The sequence below is a fragment of the Oryctolagus cuniculus genome, chromosome X (genome assembly GCF_964237555.1).
Source record: "Oryctolagus cuniculus chromosome X, mOryCun1.1, whole genome shotgun sequence".
NCBI lineage: Eukaryota > Metazoa > Chordata > Mammalia > Lagomorpha > Leporidae > Oryctolagus > Oryctolagus cuniculus.
Genome location: NC_091453.1, coordinates 81,454,586 through 81,476,187, shown reverse-complemented (window position 1 = coordinate 81,476,187; position 21,602 = coordinate 81,454,586). Strand labels below are relative to the sequence as shown.

At 40.9% G+C, this 21,602-nt stretch overlaps 1 protein-coding gene across 1 annotated transcript in view; it reads right to left on the bottom strand.

Moving 5' to 3' along the window:
- TRPC5 (transient receptor potential cation channel subfamily C member 5) overlaps window positions 1–21,602 on the bottom strand; it is a 324,899-nt gene that overhangs the window by 211,637 nt on the left and 91,660 nt on the right.

The following is a 21,602-nucleotide window of genomic DNA, read 5'->3' as shown; positions in this document are numbered from 1 at the left end:
TCCTTTGCTGAAAATCTTCCCATCGTTTCCCAATTCACTCACAGGAATGGGTAAGTATTTTTACTTGATTTGTTGTTAGCTACCTCTCTGATCTCATCTTTTATTACTTTTCCATTTTCTTACTGTGTTCTAGTCACACTGGAACAAAATCAACATTCCTTTTAAAAATATTATTTGTTTACTTTAAAGGCAGCGATATAGACACATGTGTGAGGGGTTGGGGGAAAGAGGATGGGATAAAGAGAGAGAGAAAGGGAGAAAGGGAGAAAGGAAGAGAGAGAGAGAGAGAGATGGAAAGCCTGGAACCTTGAACTTAAAGTCTCCCAAGTGGGTATCAGAAAGCCAAGTACCTGCCTACCTCCGAAGTTAGATAGCGAGAAGCTGAATCAGAAGTGAATTGACATCCAGGGACTGACATGTGATGCAGGCATCCCAAGTTGCATCCTAACTGCTGTGCCAAACAGCAGCCTTACAATCAGCAGTTCTTTAACACACAAAGTATGCACTCCTATCTAAATGTTCTCGCACTTGCTATTTCATCTGCTAGAAAGTCTCCTCTCCCAGGTTTCCCTTAGTTTACTTCCTTACTTTCTGTAAGATCATGCCTGATCATCTCTTATAAAGGAGCATCATGATCCCTAGCATTCCTTTGCCACTTTTTCCTTCTTTAGTTTTCTCCATAGCATTTGTTACCACCTGACACATTTACACACCTGTCATTTACTACTACCTGTTGTAATGAGGATGATTGTGATGATCTCATCTCACTTCGTGTCACCTCCACGAGAGCAGAGACTTGGCAGTTTTATTCACTGCTATATTCTCAGGCCCTGGAATAGCTCTTGGAATATTGTGATCCCTCAATATATTTGTTGAATGAATGAATTCAATAGTTTTAAGAAGTAATCTCCTTCACTTGTATCTTCTTATTCCATGGAATAGCATGTATTTTAAGATAATCCCATTCCAGGGCCAGCTAAATTTGGCTTTGATTACTGGAGAATAGGAAAAGTGAAGTTTTCCCCATTGGCACCAGTTTGGTAGGCAAAATATAGGGAAACAAAAGGTTTGTGGGGAGAAATATTAACAAGAGCCCTTGGGGTTGAAAATTGGGAGGGGTGTGAGCTTTATTGTGTGGTATCACACTGCTCCAGGCTGTGGACCTAGATAAACACTTGCCAGCCTGAGGTTTTGGATACTAAGAGACAGCTCTGTCTGGCTGCATTAAAAATCATTCAGAAGAATCCATTAGATTATTTTAACAAAATAACATTTTTCAAAAGGTTCAAATTGTTAATTTTTTGGGAAATGCGGGGTTTGGAGGAATTATAGGAGCAAGGAAAGGAAAGAGAAGACTTTTATGTGTAATTCTACATTATTATTTTGTATTTATGTGGAGCAATAGTTATCCTTTTAAATAAAAATACTTTCACTCTCTGATTTTTCTTCTTTTTGAGGGGGAAGCCTTGAAAAATAACAATTGATAGCAACTTTTCTTATTTAAAAATTGATAACATTCTACCATTAAAAAACTTTATAGTGGGCAAGTAGTAGGAAAATACAAAACCTAAAAATGATTGGCTAGATTGTTAAAGCTTTAGATTATTTATGTTTGTGAACTTGAAGCTCCAAAGAAAATGTTGTGATTCAGATAATTGCTTGGGGTTGTGAATGCATGCTCTAGGGCAGATATTTAAAAATTATGATGTCTCTGGTTTTCCCATCTGTGTTAGATCCACATAATCAGTTGAGTCTTAATGAGCAGAGGTGGGGAGGGGTACTCTCTGTGTTTACAAAACACAGGTCCGTTAGTACTCCCAGAGCCACTTCTTATTTTTTTAAAAGATTTATTTATTTATTGGAGGGTAGAGCTACAGAGAGGCAGAGGCAGAAAGAGAGAGAGAGAGAGAGAGAGAGAGAGAGAGAGAATCTGCTGGTCCACTCCCCAGATGAGCTAACAGTCTGGGGGCAGCACTAAACTGCTATGTTCAGGACAGAGGTTTCAAACTTCTACGTTCTAAACAAAATTTTAATCAAATAATTAGGGAGAGGGGCAAGGTGGTCTGCTAGAACTCAGGCTTCAGAATGAGGATGGTGAAAGCAAGTGAGACTTGACTATTTTCTAAGCCCAAACTCAATTCAATGCTACCTCCTAGAAGCCCAGAAAATTTCCTCAAAGAGTGGATGTCCCAATAGTGGCATCATAATGCAGCCTTCCCCCATCTGATCCAGCTAGATTGTCATGGTAAGATCCTCTATGCAATGTGTCATCACTTTCTCCACTGATTAGTACCACTGTCTCTTTGGTCTAGAACCTATGAATCATGTTTCTGCTTTTCTCTGTAGCCTCTCACCCTTTGTACATCTTTTGTATTCCTTGTTCTTTCAAGCACCTATACTATGGCATTAAAAAGACAAATAAATCAACTCCAAACCACTTAGAGCTGAAGTAGCCTGTTGTTTTGATTTTCAATACAGAGCTCACTAGAGAGCTGAGGTATAAGTAGCTCCACCACTTGTAGTATCATGTTCCAAGACTATTTAGACTATTGACAGGGTATTTTTCAAATTTTCTAAAAATTGAACAGGTACCCTATTGTGTCTTAGAAGCATCAAAAAGTGAATAGACAACATGCTTTAAACACTCTTTCATTTGTTTTAATATAATTAGGATTGTAAGCAGGCAACCAATGAGAATGTCCAAGTGTAGCATTTTGAAATCAGAAAGAAGTTGGAAACACCACCTTGACCATCCATTGCATTTTAATGAGCTCGAATGCAAGTGAATAATTAAAAGGGGGAAACTTTCTGATCTAGCCAGTTTCCCCTTCCACCACAAAGAGTTCAGTGGGAGCCAACTATTTAAAGACCCCTAAAAAAAGAGCAAACTGACAGCTAAACCTTCTCCCTAGACTCTGAGTAAGAATAGGGGCATTAATTTCACAGAGGGAGTACATACCTATTACTAGCCAAGCATTGGGCTGGGTACTAGGTGTACAATGGTAATTGCCTTCTTGGAGCTTGTGATCTTATTGATGACATAGGTATTAATCATATAATTATAGAAATGAGTACATACTTATAAATTGAGATAAATGTCTTGCAGGAAAGAAACAGTTCTAAGACCAGTGTATAGTGTAACAGGGAGTTAATAAAGGCCTGCATGAAGAAAATTTCACTTAATCTGAGATTTGAGGGGTCATTAGGCATTTAATGACCCATAAGAAAAGTGTTGCATTCTAAACAAAAAGAACAGCAGGTCCACAGTGCTGTGGAGGACTACAAACCAGGCCAAGGTGGCTGGAGTGCAGACAGCAAGGGAGTAGGGAAGAGATGAGGCCAGAGAGTTTGACAGGTGTGTGTCTCAAAGGAAGTGTCACTGCTTTAGGTTAGGACAAGTTTTCTTGGGGATGGGAAGTGCAAGTTTGCACATGCAGTGGTGTAGGAAGTTTCCCATCCCTGGGCCCTGCCTTCTAAATGCCAAAATTATATTGCCCCCACCTCGCCCCATATTTATAACAGACCCTAAATTTCTGAATGGCTCCTGGTTAAAAATTACTGAATTCAGGGCCTTGTAGGCCATTTAAGGATTTAGGATTTTGTCCTACAAGCAAGGAAGGAAACAATGAGAAGCAATTTAAGCAGAGGAAGGAAGTGATCCAATTTATATTCTGAAAAGATCATTCTGGCTGCAGTGCACAAATGCAGGGTTTCCCTGGAGATCTTCCCTGGTTAGATTGTTGTTAAAATGATGACTTCCTGGAATTAAAGGGTTAGTGGGGGAGGGTCCACATGAATGGAGGAACACTTAGGTCAGCTCTCAAGAGATATACATAGTTACATCTTAACACATTTGTAATAGGAACTATTTATTGAGCATTTAATATATGCCAGATATGTGGTATGTGCTTTACATACATTGTTTTATTTTATTCCTGCAATAACTCTGCATAGTATGCATGGTTTCCTTGTAATACTGCACAAGACCATTTTCTGTTATAAAGAAATAGTTGAGGCTGGATAATTTAGGAAGAAAAGAGGTAAGCTCATGGTTTTGGAGGCTAAAAATCTAAGTAGCATGGTACCAGCTTCAGTGAAGACCACTCTCTCTGCGTTACCTTGTGGTGGATGGTGGCATTGCAGAGGGTGTGTGAGAGTGGAAGATCACATGACAAGACAAAGCCAGATTGTGAGGAGGGCTGTTTTATGACAACATACTTTCCTCAGGACTAACTCAGGGTCTCAAAGATAACTAACTACCTCAATCCTTTTTGAGTGCAATGCTCTTGGTGATTTAAGAACCTCCCACTGTGCTCCAGCTTTTCAAGATCCAGCTACCTCTTAATGTCTCAATACTAGGGATCAAGCTTCCAACACATCAACCTTTGGGAGATACACATAAGCAATAGCCAAAGCATAGCTGTAGCTATGAGCAGCTGTAGCATCAGAGAAGCTCAGTGATGTTCCCAGTATTATATTAAAGACTAATGGTAGATTCAGGTGTCCACTCGACTGCTTTGACTCCAGAGCCCCAATGTCTTCATTTACCACAGTGTTAATTCATGCTGTTACGTTATCAACAGAGCATCTCAGCAGAGTTCAGAGATGGGAAAGCCTGTGAAGGAGGGCAGAAAAGTCTGATAGAGCATAAGAACTCTTTCTGTGCAGCATTTTGAAGAATTTGTGGTTAGGATGAAAACTGTCAGTGCTTGGGAACTGGAAGATGAGAATGAGAAGACAGTGAAGAGAAATGGATGATGCTTAAGGCAAACTTTCTGAGTTTGCCAAAGGCAGATCCTGCTATGGTCATTTCTTCTTGGAACTGTCCTATCAATTTGAGAGAGGCCTTTTGGAAATTCAAGAAGAGAAGAGTAACTTCTATATATTCATAAGGTGAAGCTAAAACTAAGCCTTTTGGGTTTGCTTACATTGTGCATTCAAAGAAGAATGGCCTATTTGACTCAAGTTCAGTCTGCAGAGGCTGTCCATACACCTGAGCTTCTTCCATTATGTGAATAAATGGCTTCATTTGACACATACTTACAGGGCTCTTTTAGTCTGAAACTAAGCATTAAGCATTGTAGAGGATACAAAACTGTAATATAAGCCTATCTTCAATGACTTCATAGTCTAATGGGGGAGACAGAAATACATGCAGCATAATCAACAGAGGCCAAATAAAATGTCATGGGGATTCAGAGCAAGAATTCTCACTTTCACAGGAGAAAGGAAGTGGGGCATTAGAGAAGACTTTGTAGTGAAAACAGTGCTGAGTTAGCTAGGTCCTAAAGGATGGAAAACATTGTCTAAGGCTGGTGGTTCTCAAAATGTGGTCATCATCAGCATCCCTTGGGAATTAGTTAGCAGTTCAAATCTCTGGTCCACCTTAAACACACTAAATGAGAAACTCTGGGGTGGAGACCAGCAAGCCGTGTTTAATAAGCCCTCCAGGCAATTTGATGTGTGCTCATGTTTGAGAACCACTGCTTTTGGCAAAGAAGGGGGACCATTCCAGGTCAAAGACAGATCATCAGCAGAATTTCAGTGAGATTAACACAGGTAGTGCCTCTGTAGACTGGTAAAGAACCAGGTTTGGCTGGAGAATATCATGTGTGGGTGGAGGTGGCAGGGAAATGAATAGGGTCATATTGTAAGGCTCTTAAACACTTGATGTCTCAAGTAATAGGTGACATGGAGGTGTTCAAGTAGGAGAGCAACAGGCAGCAGAAGACTGAGTTAGAGACTACTTTTTTTCATTTAGTCCAGTGGTTCTCTGTCCTGGTTGCATGTTAGAATCATCTGGCAAGCCTAGCAATATTGCCAACCTCAGGGACCCTCACTCAGACATTCAGGTTGAATTGACATTAAGGGTTGCCCATGATTGGCATGTTTCAGAAGTCCCACTGCAGATTCTAGAGTGCAGCAAGGGCAGAGGACTTCTGTTCCAAGAGCTAGCTAGAGCACTGTCTGTCAGTGGATGAGAGGGAACAGGAAGTGATCCTGTTGTTCTCCTCACCACCCCTGGTGGCATAGGAACCACGAGAAAAGCCCTAACTGGGCTGCTTACTCTTCTTTTTCAGTGAGCCACTTCTCTATTTTGTGAATGACTCTAATAGCTCAAGATGAATCAACTGCAAAATCGGCATTGAAATAATATGACTGAGGGGACTATCTCAGGGCCACTTGACACAGATGCTTGAACAAGCTCATCCAAAGTGTCTATGTATTCTCCAAAGCCCCTCATGGGGTAGTGGGAGAGTGGGTAGGCCTTGGCAAGGGGAAGGAAGGGGACTCAAATACTGAATGTCAGGTATTAGAGCTACTTCCCTCAGAAGCCCTAGTTGGAAAATATGCCACTTTCTCTCCACGTCTGCCTCGCAGCTTCTGTGAGCCCATGAGGCTGCACCCACACAAGCAGAGGGACAAAAGGAGGAGGTAGTGAACACAGCTCAACAGCATGCTCATTGTGATCATCTACAGTCAGAAGGATTTCAGGTGTGCTAAGTGATTTGAATGGTCATTTCATTTATCTTTTACATTGACCTTATCAGATAGGAACTATTGGTATTCCATTTTATAGATGAAGAAACTGAGGTTCTTAGAGGTTAAGGAATTTACCCAAAGCCATACAGCCAGTTAGTGTAGAACCAGAATTCTAAACCACATCTATCTGACTCCAAAATATGATCTGTTAACCATTCTGTTGTAGGTAATGGTGAAACCATACCCAATTCTGGAATGGGTAGAATTTGTGTTGGCTATATGGATGATTAGACAGAATGGACCAGGTAAAAGTGGTCTTTGAAGGTGATGCTGAGAGGTTTGAGTTTTATTTTAGAGGCATTGGAGAGCAATTAGACACATTAGGGTATTATTATTGGCATTAGCAGACGAGCTCTAGCAATAAACATGTGTAATGAGTCCAGATGGGGAGAGACAGGGTGGACTTGCCATGCAATTTGTGAGGTCCAGTGAAAAATGCTCAGTTAGTATGCCCATGAAGCCAGTCCAGGAGACAGGGAGACAAAAAGAAATCAAGTACAGGGAGCTGGGGTGGGGTGGGGAGTGATGTGGATAAGGTGGGGGACAGGGGTGGTACATGGTGATAGCTAGAAAGGGATGGAAAAGTAGAATCATTAGGATTTCATGAATGTTCCTCTATCACCTCCCATATTCAGTGACAACTGTGAGGTCAAGGTTGAATGACTGAGTCTGTGCAATTCCTGATGATCCTTCCAGGTACAATGTGGGTAGGGTGGCCAAACAGATTCATTATCTTGACTTATAGTGTCCTCTGTATTTTCATGTACTTCCTTGGCCCTATTTCCCTTAATCTGCTCCTTAGGATATAGAGGCAGTCTAGGAATATTTGAGTAGCTCCAAAGCAGATGGTCTTGCTTTTCATTCATGTCTCTCTGATAAGGGGACAGTTTGGACCTACAGGAATTACAAAGGTTTCACTGCCAGATCAGCATGACAGGTCCACTTGACAATTAATACTTGGGTGGTGTGGGGAGCAATCCGGACTAGACTAAGTTACTCGAATTGGGACTTATTCTGTGCATCTGCTCTCCCACAATATGGCGCTGGGAGAGAAGTAAACAGCTTCCGCACAGCTGCCTCCAGTTCAACTAATAAACTGTAGGACTTGCTCCTGATTGGAGGAGAGCAGCGTACTCGGCGTGTGGGCAGCCGAGTTGGGATTGGCGGAGGAGGACTATAAAGGAGGAGAGAGACGGCATGCACCAGGAACATCTATGGGGAACATCTAAGGGAACCCGTGCAGCCCCCGAAGAAAGCCGGCCGGCGGTGTGCCGCTCCCCTGCGGAAGTGGGGAATGCGGCCAGGGGGAACTGCCCTTCCACGGAGGTGGAAGGGGTAGTAGCCAACCCGGGAAGAACCAGCAGCAAACCCGGGGAGGGCCGAGCAGACGAAAGAACAGCGCAGGGTCCTGTGTCGTTCCTCCACGAAGAGGGGGAGCGACAGGGTGGCTCCATCTAAAGGTCCAGAATGGAAGAGTCCATCAATCATGACCTAACCATCTAGATAGCAGGGAAATTCAAGGGGAGAAGAATGTCATCAAATATCCACTCTATATCCTACTGCTCATTCCCTGTGTGTCTCCTATCTCATGAGGTGACCAGTTCTACTCCAAATAGTTCCCTACCAGGAAAGAAAGCCCTCCACTCCATCCATACTAAAACACACCAAGCATGCATTCATAGGTTATTCCTCTGGTGAGGAGAGCCTGGGTTGGGCATAAGTGAGGATATGGGCATCTTGGTGGAAGAGATGAGTGACATTTGTCCACTTCCTTCCTGATCCCCCAGCTGCTGGGTCCTTGGTCTGCCACATACCTCAGAATCCAAATGACAAAAGATTCGTGGAGCCTCATGAAGAAGTCACTCCCTTCTGTGTGGATCCCCTTCTATTTTAGAAATAGAGAAGGTGGCTTCAGAGATTGAAAGTTCTCAATTTTCTCCTTACTAGCTGTGTAACCTTTGACTAGTTATTTATCTACTCAGAGCCTCAGTTTTCATATGCATGATAGCCATTTAATAAAATTATTATGAAGATTAAAGGAATTAATACATGTAAAACACTTGGAAACAGTGTCTGGCACATATCAAATGGTTGATAAATGGGAGATTAATCATAATCTTAATAATAACAAGAGAAACTGAGGTGTTTGGGTGTGCTATGCCACCACCATCAGCTGGAAGCCTGGGCTGTAAACTGTCCCAGGGGATCTGCATTTCATCCCAGTCAATAACCTTGACTTATCCAGACCATGAAAGGGCTTTTTCCTACCCTCTGATCTGAATGCTTGGTTGTCACTTTGTTCTCTCAAATGCTGCTTCAAGGTGTGCGAGATGAGGTCAGGCTTCACTGTAGTGTCTTGGCCACAGCCAAAAGTAGAGGCAATTTGGAGTCCAGAGTCCCACTGGGGACCTTGATCATTAACCTGGGAGCCTCTGCCACTGCAGAAGACAGCTTTGCTGCCATCTGTCAGGTTTTAATTAAGCCCAGTTTATGAAGTGAGATCTGGTGCCAAACCAGGGAGGAACAGGGTTGGTCTTCAATGAAGCCTTATTTCTCCTTGGTTGGCCTTGCCTTCCAAATACCCAATATTGCCATGAAATCCCTGGCTAGTTAAGGATTTTGATCATACTCATGCTCAGCCCTTTTTCTCCTAGGCAACTTTTTCCTAAACCCTCAATTTGCCTGTTCAGGGACTCTGATCAGCTTTGAATGTCTGGGTGTTTATGATCAATGATGATTGCATTATGCCTGCCAAGTGTTATTCACAATTCAGTAAGGGCATCCAAAGCTGCAGAAGAGTGAGCAGATGAATGGACATTTAGCTTAGTGGTTATGACATCTGTGTCCCACATCAGAGTGCCTGAGTTTGGTTCCCAGATCCAGCTCTTGACTCCAGCTTTCTGCTAATGCAGACCCTGGTAGGCAGCAGTGATGGCTCAAGTAATTGGGTTCCTGCCACACATATGAGAGACCTGGATTTTATTTCCAGTTCCCAGATTTGGCCATGGCAAGCCCAGCCCCAGTCTTGGCTTTTAAGGGGGGAATAATAAGCTGTTGGGAGCTTTCTCTGTATCTTTGTCTCCCACTGTCTCTCTGCTTTTCAAATAAATAAATAAATAAATAAATAAAGGGTTGATATTTGGGCAAAATGGGTTAAGTCACCACCTGCAACACCAGCATCCCAAATGGGTGCTGGTTCAAGTCCTAGCTTCTCCATTTCGGACCCAGCTCCCTGATAATGTGCCTGGGAAAGCAAAAGAAGATGGCTCAAGTGCTAAGACCCCTGCCACCCATGTGGAGACCCTGATGGAGTTCCAGGTTCCTGGCTTCAGTCTGGCATAGAACCGTGTGTTGCAGCCATTTGGGAAGTGAACCAGCACATGGAAGATCACCCTCCACCCTGCATAACTCTGCCTTTCAAATAAATAAGTATTTAAAAATAAATAAATAAATGCATAAATATATAAATAAGTAATAAGAGGGAGCAAAGTATGCATAGTAGACTGACTCAGCAGTGGAATAAGCCTGTCTTTGGGAAACCTTTGCCTGGGAAAGTGCCACCAATTTCTCTTTACATTTAGTGAGCCTTAATCCACATGGTTTTGTTGCTTCTAAGACTGAGTGTTCCACTGCTATATTATTCAGGATTTGGCAGGGAAGGATGAGAATGAGGCCAGAAGGGTGGCCCAAAGGAATGGCTTTTTTAAAAAATTATTTATGTAGTTAAAAGGCAGAGATACACAGAGAGAAGTTAGAGGGAGAGAGAGAGGATCTTCCATCCATCCACTGGTTCACTCCCCAGATGGCCACAATGGTCAGGGTTGGCCAGGCCAAAGCCAGGAGCCAGGAGCTTCCTCTGGGTCTCCCATGTACATGCAGGGCCCAAGTACTTGAATCACCTCCTACTGCCTTCCCAGGCACATTAGCAGGGAGCTGGATTGGAAGTGAAGCAGCCAGGACGTGAACATTTGCCCATATAGGATTGCTGGCACTGCAGGCAGAGGTGCTATGCCACAGCACTGACTCCAGGAAGATATTTTAAAAAAATCAGAAAGTGTGACTATCTTGGTTACTCAGCCAAAAGAAAGAAAATGTGGTGGTTGCCTCTAGAGCCAAGAATTGTCTTCCTGGACTGCACATTTTGTATTGTATTTAATTTAGCACTTGGTTAAACATTTGAAGATTGCTGTTGCTTGCCTATGTGTCAATCATTTCTTGACAGGATCACATTGCATGAAATGGGACCACAAACTCATGTGTTAGGTTGAACCACATGACATCAGTTGGGTTTATCAGTAAAATGGTCAAATAGTGGAATTCTGTGTGATGCCACCTACCACTTTTTGGCTATTCCTCACAGTATCCTGCCCAGAACTCAGTATGGAGCATATACTTGACAAGCCAGTTTTTGTATAAGTTGTAGATAACCAGGATTCCACAATCCCTTCTGCTCTCATAGGCAAAGACAATTGACGATAGCATTGATGGAACACTTCAGATTGTAAGGGTGAGGGGAGGGTGGTAGTGTCTACACTTGACCCCTTTTTTATCATCCACCACCTAGGTTAGTGCTCAGAACTGCCTCATGAAGCAGTTGTTATTATCTCATCTTCAAGATGACTCTGTCTCTCATATGCTTCATGGCATGTCTAAGTTCACACAGCCACTGTGGAGCAGGGATTTTAACCCAGCTCTGACCTCTTTCCATTGCCTAACTTTTCTCTTTATTTGCATGCCTTCCTGATGATCTACATTTAGGGTTTTCCTTGACCGTTTGCTATATTATTCACCTTCTAATATTTAAAGACTATTGAGATGTTCACCTACGCCTATGATCCTGATGTGTCTAAGCAGCTTGCCCCTGTTATTTGTGCATGTTTCCCAGCTACTTGAAATAGCTTCCTATCCTGAAGAGGGACTCCTGTGTACTACTCAGGAAAAAAAGCTCTAATTATTAAATGGGTCAGGACAGTGTTCAGCCAGATGGTTGCCTGCTACACATTAATGATTAAACCATTTACGATGGTAGTAGGGCAATAGTTGCAGTTATTTGCCAGGTGCTGAAAAATTGAACATGCATATATACACAAAATATATTTTGAGGCATCAGTAGATTTTGTGTTTATATTTTCCTATTTTTACAGAAACTATCTGGGTTTCTGAACTCCCTCAGTATTAGGGTGTAGATTTTGAAACAAAACAGTTTAGATGCCAAAAGAGTCCCTGGAAACCATACAAGAATCTCTCCCCCCATTTTATAGCTGAGGAAACTGAGGCTAAAGTGGGAAGTACGTTGTTCAAGATAGGTGGTTAGTTTAAAGGCAGAGCCATGACTTGAACTCAAGTATGAAAGATTCCTGCTCACTAAACCCTGCCACCTCTAGCATTATTATCCTTGTTGTACATGTCCCCAGATAACAAGGATTTATTGCACAACTGCTCCTGTAGCTTGATTTAGACTCAGAGTTCTTAAGTGACCCTTTCAGGGTCACACTTCTTGCATATGAAAGGGTCTAGATCCCCATTCTCCTGTGCTTCTGACCAGCCGCATTGAGAGTCCTCATTGAAGCCTGGTGCACCTTCAGTGTTTTACAGTGCTATGCTGGGGAGGGTATGATTGTAGCCTTGAATGGCAGGTGCCTCAGTGAACACTCACGGATGTGAAAAAAAATAACCAGTTCCTCCTTTGGGGATTTGTTGCACTCACTAGAGTAAACTTGAGCATGTACCAGTATCACCTGGAGAAATGTCAAAACACGGATTTAAGGACGTCACCCTCAAAATTTCTTTTTCATAGATCTGGGATGGGGCCTAAGATTTTGAATTTCTAATAAGTTCCCAGGTGGTGCAGGTGCTGTTAATCTGGGGACCACACATTGAGAGCCAGTATTCTAGTTCAAAAAGTGGTTATAATAATATTTGACCCATTCCTCACTAAGTTTGCTGGAGCCCTCTCAAAGTTTTCTATGAGAATGGTTCTAGAGATTGTATCTCAATTTTCTCCATCATTTTAATGTGTAGAAATAGCTTCCAAAACCTATCTGCCATTATGCTTTTTCTTAGCATTCTAGAAGAAATTGGGATTAATAAATATCAGACCATTTAGTCCAGTCTTCTGCATCTAAGATGGGAGTATTTATTTTTATTATATTTTAAAGATTTATTTTATTTATTTGAAAGGCTGAGTTATAGAGAGAGACTAAGGGAAGGAGGGAGGGAGGGAGGGAGGGAGAGAGAGAGAGAGGGAGGGAGAGAGTGAGGGAGGGAGAGAGTGAGGGAGGGAGAGAAAGAGAGAAAGAGAGAAAGAGAGAGAGAGAGAAAGAGAGTGAGTGACAGAGAGAAAGAGAATAGAAGAAATCCTTCATCTGCTGGTTCACTCCCCAAATGCCACAATGTCCAGAGCTGGGCCAGACCAAACCTAGGAGCCAGAAGCTTCATCTGGGTCTCCTATGAACCGGCACCCATATAGGATGCCAGCACTATCCATGCTGACTTAACATATTATGCCACAATGCCAGCCCCTATTTTATTTTTTTAAAGAATTATTTATTTTTCTGAAATACAGATATAGAGAGGGACATACACACACACACACACACACACACAAACACGGGGAGGGAAGAGGAATCTTCCATATGCTGTTTCATTCCCCAAATGGCTACAATGGCCAGGGCTGGGCTGGGCTGAAGCCAGGAGCCAGGAGCCCGAAGTTTTATCTGTTTCCCACATGGGGGACAGAGGACCATGTATTTGGGCCATTTCTTACTGCTTTTTTCAGGCCAGTAGCAGGGAACCAGATTGGAAGTGGAACAGCCAGGACTTAAACTGATAATCATATTGGATGTGGCATTACAGGCACCATAATGCCATGGCTGCTCACCCTTTTCAATCATTTGTTCCTTGAGTGACTATGATGAGCATCTACTCTGCATCTCCTGCTGTGAATGAATCACCTCTTTATTCTAATTTCTCCCCTTGGATGCTCCACAGCGATTGCACCAATAAAATCTATCTGCTCAGGAATGGATAGTGCCTATCATAGTGCTTGGTGCATAGCAAGCACTCAATGCCTCTTAGCTCCCTTTCCTTCCCTTCTCAAACTGGTAATACCTCCTGATTACTCATGATCCATCCTGGCATTATCCTGATCCAAACCAGGCATACACCAGATGATAACTATAATGGTAAAGGCCTCCAGATGACATCCTACCCTAGGTTTCTAAAAGTAGGGGCTCTCAGCCCTGTTTGCACATTAGATCACTGGGGTTGCTTTTAAAATTCTGATGCCTAGGCCTCATGTAAGACCAAGTGTGTCAGAATCTCTGTTGGGAAGGCCTAGGCATTCGTATTTTTAGAGCTTTCTAGGTGGTTCTAATGTGCATCCAAGATTGAGAACCACCATGAAAACCAAAGTCACCTTTCCTTTACTTCTCCTTGCCTTTTTAACCAGGTCTAACTCCTGGTTAAAACTCCCCTAGAAGATATTCAGTATGACACTGATCCTGAAACTTTAGCATGCATCAGAATCATCTGAATCACACAGTTTCCAACCCATAGAATTTTTCAGTCCTTAGGACTGGGGTGGGACCCAAGAATTTGTATTTCTAACAAATTTCCAAGTGATGTGGATGTGGCTGGTCCATGGACCACATTTTGCAAACCACTAAGGGAAGGCACACAGTTCTCTTCAGCCAGTAGTCCTTCAAAGACAATTGTAATAATTAAGTTTTATGACCCCAATCTCAATGACATTTTGACATTTTTCAAGTACACTCACATGGCAGTGTTGGGGCCAGCGGTATCAACATTTCCAAGTGTCCATTTGTAAAATCAAGTGTGCAAAAAAATGAAGCAAATGTTCTCCTAGGTAAGAAGTAGCAACCAGCAGCTGAGGAAAGAGTTAAATAATCAAATTGGTTATCTTGATTCAGCCTTGGCAGGGCATGGATGACTTTGCTTCCATCTGCACCTGCCATGGTTAGGACTGTCTTTTACCATTTAAAGAACAGGTTTATTGTTAAAGCACAAGGACAAATTAGAGATCACAGACACCAAGAAGAAAGAACAAAACAAATCAAAGCCACTCCTAATTCAGAGCAGCAGATCAAGAAGAATGTTTTGGGTTGTTTTTGAATATTACCATCAGCTTGAGATGACTCTGCCTAGCGTTTGTAAGTTTAATTATTCTCTACAGAGATGGAGGTGGGGCAACAGCTAGACAGGGATGATGAGGTTGAGAGGGAACTGGTTAGTCACTCTGTTTGCTTAGAAGGATGAGCAATGCACTGCCTGCATTTTCCATCCATTTCTTCTCTTCTAGTGGATCAAAGGCAAGAACAGGTGATAAATGAGCCCTGTTGCCCTGATTCACCATTTATGTTATACATTGCAGAGAAGCACCTCTGGGAGGTAGGAGGGTGAGTTTCAGGGAGAGACAGGCTCAAGAACAGCAACTGTATCAGCTAGTCAGTCTTTCTTACCCATGTTTCTCTTGTAGAATACAGGGTAGAGATGAGCTGGCATAAATACTAGCAGAGCAGGAGGGACTCAGAAAACAGAAGTGAGAGATCAGCTCTGATGCCCTTTCTCTTTCCTGGCTCCACATCTGGAAGCCTTAGGACTATATTCTCAGGTTCCTGCCCACAGAATAACCATCAGGTCATATTCTTGAGATCTGAGTTGAATTTAGTCCTGTGTTTCTCAGGGCTAAGCTTTGGCTGCATGGAGGTAGGTGAAGGTGCCGTGTAGCTGAATGTTAATTATCCGAATTCGGACTCCATGTGTTTGAATGCCAAATGGACCTCCAGCTTCCTGAATTACGTTGAACAAATCACTTCACTATGCAAAGCTTCAGATTCTGTCAGTTAGCAATAGAGATGAGAGTTGTAAGGATTGAATGAGATAATCTATGTAAAGCACTTAGCCTGGCACATTACAAGTACTTAATAGATGGGAGATTTTGTTGTTATTATCATTACTTTTACAAGGAGCAAGAGACTTCTGGGGAAGAAGAGAAGCCCAGAGTGTCAGCAACATAAACTAAATGTCTGAGGCACTTCACAACTGACATTTTGCCTCCCTTCCGCCTGCCCCCACCCCTAGCCTTTCCCTTAGGTGATTGCCATTAACACTGTGGCAGAATTAAGCCTGTTACTTCACAAAGCCTGAGGGGGGAAGATACTCTCAGGAAGATGGATTTAGAGAGTAAACTTTCCAGGCAGATCCTGAGTAGCAAGAAGCAGGGCAGACAGAATGGATCAGCAGGCAGTGATGCAGATTCCACAGTGGGTGTTGAGACTTTCTTCTTCCCTCCCCATTCACACTCCAGCATTATCTGAAATACCTGTAGTTCTTTGCAAGTGCTATGCTTTCTTTCCTAAAATATTGACTATAATCATCTTTTTTTAAAAAAAAATTATTTTATTTATTTGAAAGACAGTTACAGAGAGAGGTAGAGACAGATGTCTTCCATCTGCTGGTTCACTTCCCAGGTGGCCACAATTGTTGGAGCTGAGCCAATCTGAAACCAGGAGCCAGGAACTTCTTCCGGGTCTCCCACATAGGTACAGGGGCCCAAGGATTTGGGCCATCTTCTACTGCTTTCCCAGGCCATAGCAGAGAGCTGGGTTGGAAGAGGAGCAGCGGAGACTAGAATCGGCGCCCATATGGGATGCTGGCACTTCAGGCCAGGGCTTTAACCCACTGCGCCACAGGCACTGGCCCCTATACTCATTTTCTTGCACCACCAGTTCTTTGCTCATGTTACTTCCTCGTTCTGGAACAGCTTTTAACCTGCCATTCACCTGCTTAGCATTTGTTACACCTTCCTTGTTTTCCCCTTTCCCAGTCTGATTTCAATGCCTTGCCTTCATTGTCCCATAGCCCTAAGTAATTCTCCTGGCCTAACAAATTACCATGGTACACTGCACTATCAGATATACTTTTGGTATCCAGTACAATAGCCCCATGTATTACGTGGTGATTGAACACTTTAAATTTGGCTGTTCTGAAATGAGTTATATTGTAAGGATATCATATCAGATTTTGAATACATAGTCCAAAAACTGAAAAGAATTTAAAATATCACATCAGTAATTCTGTATGTTGGGATGGCATTGTGGCACAGCAGGTTAGGCTGCTGTTTGTGACACTGGCATTCCATATCAGAGTGCCAGGGATGTAATCCTAGCTATTCTACTTGAGATCCAGCTTCTTGCTAATGCATCTGGGAAAACAGCAGATGATGGCCCGAGTACATGGGACCCTGTTATCCATGGGGGAGACCTGGGTGGATTTCTGGGCTCCAGACCATGGTCTGATTCAGTCCTGGCTGTTGTGGCCATTAGGGGATTGAGCTAGCAAATGGAAGATTTCTCTCTTTCTCTGTCTCTCCCTTTCTCTGTCACTCTGCCTTTCAAATAAAGAAACCTTTTACAAAATTCTGTATGTTGATTACATGTTGATATGATACTTTGTATACACTGAGGTAGAATATATTAAAATATGTTCATCTGTTTTTATTTACTTCTTTGAATAATACTAGAAAATTTAAAATTACAAATGTGGCTTACATAATATTTCAACTTGGTCATGCTACTCTGGCTTCACGAAGTCAGAGAACTTGTCTATTTTGTTAACTATGGTATCCCTCATGCCTGACATAGAATAGTGCTCTCTAAGTACTTGTATTTCTAAATAATCAAATGAGGAAATTGATCTTGTATCTGAGTTTGTATAAAATTCTGGAACTTTGGCTAGAAGGTGCACAAAATCATTTTGGATTTATTTTTTCCTTCCACAGAGTGATTGAGTGTCTAATGCACATTAATGTATTTCATGTCTTTAATTTCACTACTGACAGGAAGTTGTAGCTGTGGCGAGTGATGTAATGTTCCACTTACAAATTTATTATTTCTAAATCCTTCTCATGTCTGTTCATAGAAGTGATATGAAGAGGAGAAAATAATTCTCAAGCTAAGGGCAACTTAAAGCAACAAAAGTTGAGAGGTAAACAGGACCAGTACTTGGTAGCTAAGAGAAGCTGTATTAGTTTTTATTGCTGCATAAAAAACTACTACAAACTTAATGACTTAAAATAACAAAATTTGTTAGTTCATACTTTCTATGGGTGAGAGGTCTGGGCAGAGCATGCTTGGATTTTATGCTGGGGTTTTACAGAGCTAAAAGCAAGGTTTCTAGCCATGGCTGCATTTCTCACATGAGCTCTCATTAGCTTTTTAAATTTCATTCAGACCATTTGCAGAACTTGATTTTCTTCTAGCTATTTATTGGGGACCACACTGAGCTCCTAGAGGCTGTCCAGTTTCCTGCTGGGTAGTCACCAAAGGAAGTTCATAACATGAATGTTTGCTTTCTTCCAGCTTGACTGGAGCATGTCTCTTTGACTTCCTGTTTCTCACCAGAGAACATTCTAAGCACTTAAGAGCTTCATAGAATTAGGTTATTCTCACCCAGATAATTACCCTATTTTACGTCTATTCATCTGGGACCCTGATTGCATTGCAAATACAACATGGCAGTACCTATGTTAGTATTGGAGTATATCACTGAGGGAAAGGTGGATATACATTTGGGACTGAAAATCTGGGGAGCCCATCTTCAAAATATGCCTACCTCAGAAACTTAGACAAGGTCATTCATTTTTGGGGAAGAATAAAAATATGAGCAGAAACTTTGAGGCCACAGAAGGAACCAATTCTTTTAGAGCAAGAGAAGGCCAATTGAGAGAATGGCCACAGGATTTATAGAGGGGACCCTGAATTAGGGAAATGCCACCATTGGAAGTCATGCTAGAGAAAGGATAGCCCTCTTGTTTTTCAGATGAGGAAAGGACACTGCAAGGGTGGCAGCCTTGTGTGAGGGGTCACTGTGGTCTTCACCTGTTCTTTCTGTATTTGCTGCTGACTAGTGGAAGGCTAGTAGGTAGAAAATTTGAAGTCTACTGAGATTAAAATCTCTCATCAAAATAACTTTATCACCTTCTCTGTGACTACATGAATTCTAAAATAACTTATAGCCCAAATATACTTTTATTCTTTGAGTTTTAGCAAAATAAGACTACCTTGTATATATATTGAATTAATTATCTCATTATTTTTAAAATTTATTTTAATTTTTTATTTACATAAGGTTAACAAATTTCATGCAAGTCATATATACAAATTTAGGAACATAGTGATACTTACCACCCTACATTCCCTCCTGCCCATGTCCCATGCTGCCTCTTCCTTCCTTTCTTATTCTTTCTTTTAATTTTTACAATGACATACTGTCAGTTTATTTTATAATTACAAGATTAATACTCTACTAAGTAAGAATTCAACAAATAGTAAGAAGAAAAACACTGTTCTTCAATAGTAGAGACTAGGTCTGTGAATAATAATAAACTTCAAAATGTCAATTTCAGTCATATAAATTACATTTTTTATACTCTGTTACCACAGACATAATATTTTAGAGACTGGCTTATTTCACTAAGTATAATGGTTTCCAGTTGAATCTATTTTGTTCCAAAAGAAAGCATTTCATTTTTTAGGGCTGAATAGTGAAATACTATACTCTGAAATAGAGTCAATTTGTTAAGTCAACAACAGGAGTCACTGTGCATTTACTCATCATGTAGGATCTCTATCCTTAATGTGTTGTTCAATGTGAATTAATGCTATAACTAATACTCAAACAGTATTTTACACTTTGTGTTTCTGTGTGGGTGCAAACTGTTGAAATCTTTACATAATATATACTAAATCAATCTTCTGTATATAAAGATAATTGAAAATGAATCTTGATGTGAATGGAATGGGAGAGGGAGCGGGAGATGGGAGGGTTGTGGGTGGGAGGGAAGTTATGGGGGAGGAAGCCATTGTAATCCAAAAGCTGTACTTTTGAAATTTATATTTATTAAATAAAAGTTAAAAAACCTAAGATCTATTTTGAATTAATACTATACACAGAAGATTATACTAAGTAAAGATTTCAATAAATTGGATGAAAAGAAAAAAAATTGTTCCTCAGCAGTGGAGACAAGGGCTGTTCAAAGTCATAGCATCTTGAAGTTAATTTCATTTCTTTTTTAAAGTATTCTTTTTTTTGAGAAGATTAATTAACTTTAAAGAAGAACCCAAGAATGATAAAACTTTTTCAAGCACTTAGATATAACTATAACTTATGAGACATAAGAATATATTCCACTTAGTACACTAAAACAAAGTAAATCTTTGAGAACGAGTTTTACTATTAACTCTCATAATACAACTCTTTCAGGACAGAGGTCCTACATGGGGAGTTAGTGCACAGTAACTCCTGTTGTTAGTTTAACAATGAGCACTCTTATGTATGACATCAGTGACCACCCAAGGCTCTTGACATGAGCTGCCTAGGCCATGGAAGCTTTTTCAATCCTCAGACTTCTTCAGTGTTTAGATAAGGCCATAAGCAAAGTAGAAGTTCTCTCCTCCTTTCAGAGAAAAGTACATCCATCTTTAATGACCGCTTCTTTCCGCTGGGCTCTCATCCACATAAGTCCTTCATGTAGGACACTTTTTGCCACAGTGTCTTGGCTTTACATGCTTGGAATACTCTCATGGGCTTTTTAGCCGGACCAGAATGCTTTAAGTGCTAATTCTGAGGGCAGAGTACTACTTAAAGCAATTGTCATTCTATGAGTCTGCTGTGTGGACTGCTTCCCAAGTTGGAGCATTCACTCCTTTTTAATTCTACCTATTATTACCAGACACTTAATCCTATTTATTTGATCACTTTAACACTTAATCCTATCTAGATCATCACTTTAACACTTAAAATGCTATTTTTACCACCCGGCTTAAGGGGATTTGGGGTCCCATGGCAAGTTTTTAAACTATACCCTTAGAAGTAAGTCCATAGGAATGTATGAAGAACTATATAGCTTTACAGTTACAAACTCCATACATTTCATAATTGCAATTTTAGGAACATGGTGATTCTTCCCAACATGCCTCCCTCCCACCCACTTCCTCCCTCTCTTATTCCCACTCTTATTTTTTTACTAAGATCTATTTTCAATTAATGTTATACACATATGATTAACTCTATATTAAGTAAGGTGTTCAACAAATAGTATGAGAAAAAAAATTTTCCTCAACAGTCAAGACAAGGGCTGTCCAAAGTCATTGCTTCTTAAAGTATCAATTTCATTCCTAAATATTGCCTTTTAAGTGTTCCATTAGTTATCACTATCAGGGAGAATATAGGGCATTTGTCCCTTCGGTATTGGCTTATTTCACTAAGTATGATGTTTTCCACTTCATCCATTTTGTTGCAAATGACCAGATTCTTTTAACTGCTGCGTAGTATTCCATGGTATACATATCCCATAATTTCTTTATCCAATCTTCAGTTGATACTTTTCCCATTTCTTAACTGGATTTTTTGTTTTGTTGTTGATGAGTTTCATGAGCTTGTCATAGATTCTAGATATTAATTATTTATTATTTTCATAGTTTGCAATTATTTTCTCCCATTTAGTCAGTTGCCTCTTCACTTTGTTGAGTGTTTCCTTTGCATTGCAGAAGCATATTAGCTTGATGTAATCTCATATGTCTATTTTTGATTTGGTTGCCTTGCTTCTGGGTTTTTTTTCCACAAACTTTTTGCCTATACCATTGTCTTGCAGAGTTTCCCCAATGTTTTCCTTTAGTAATTTGATAGTATTAGGTTGTAGATTTAGATCCTTGATCCATTTTCAGTTGATTTTTTGTAAGATATAAGGTAGGGGTCATATTTCATACTTCTGCATCTGGACTTCCAGTTTTCCCAGCACCATTTGTTGAAGAGACTATCTTGGATCCATGGGTTAATCTTTGCTCCTTTGTCAAAGATAAGTTTGTTGAGATGTGTGGATTAGTTTCTGCAGTTTCTATTCTGTTCCATTGCTCTATATATCTGTTTTTGTGCTAGTATCAGGCTGTTTTGATTATAAGTATACTGTAATATGTCTTGAGATCTGGTATTGTGATGTTTCCAGCTTTGTCTTTATTGTTTAAGATTCCTTTACCTAT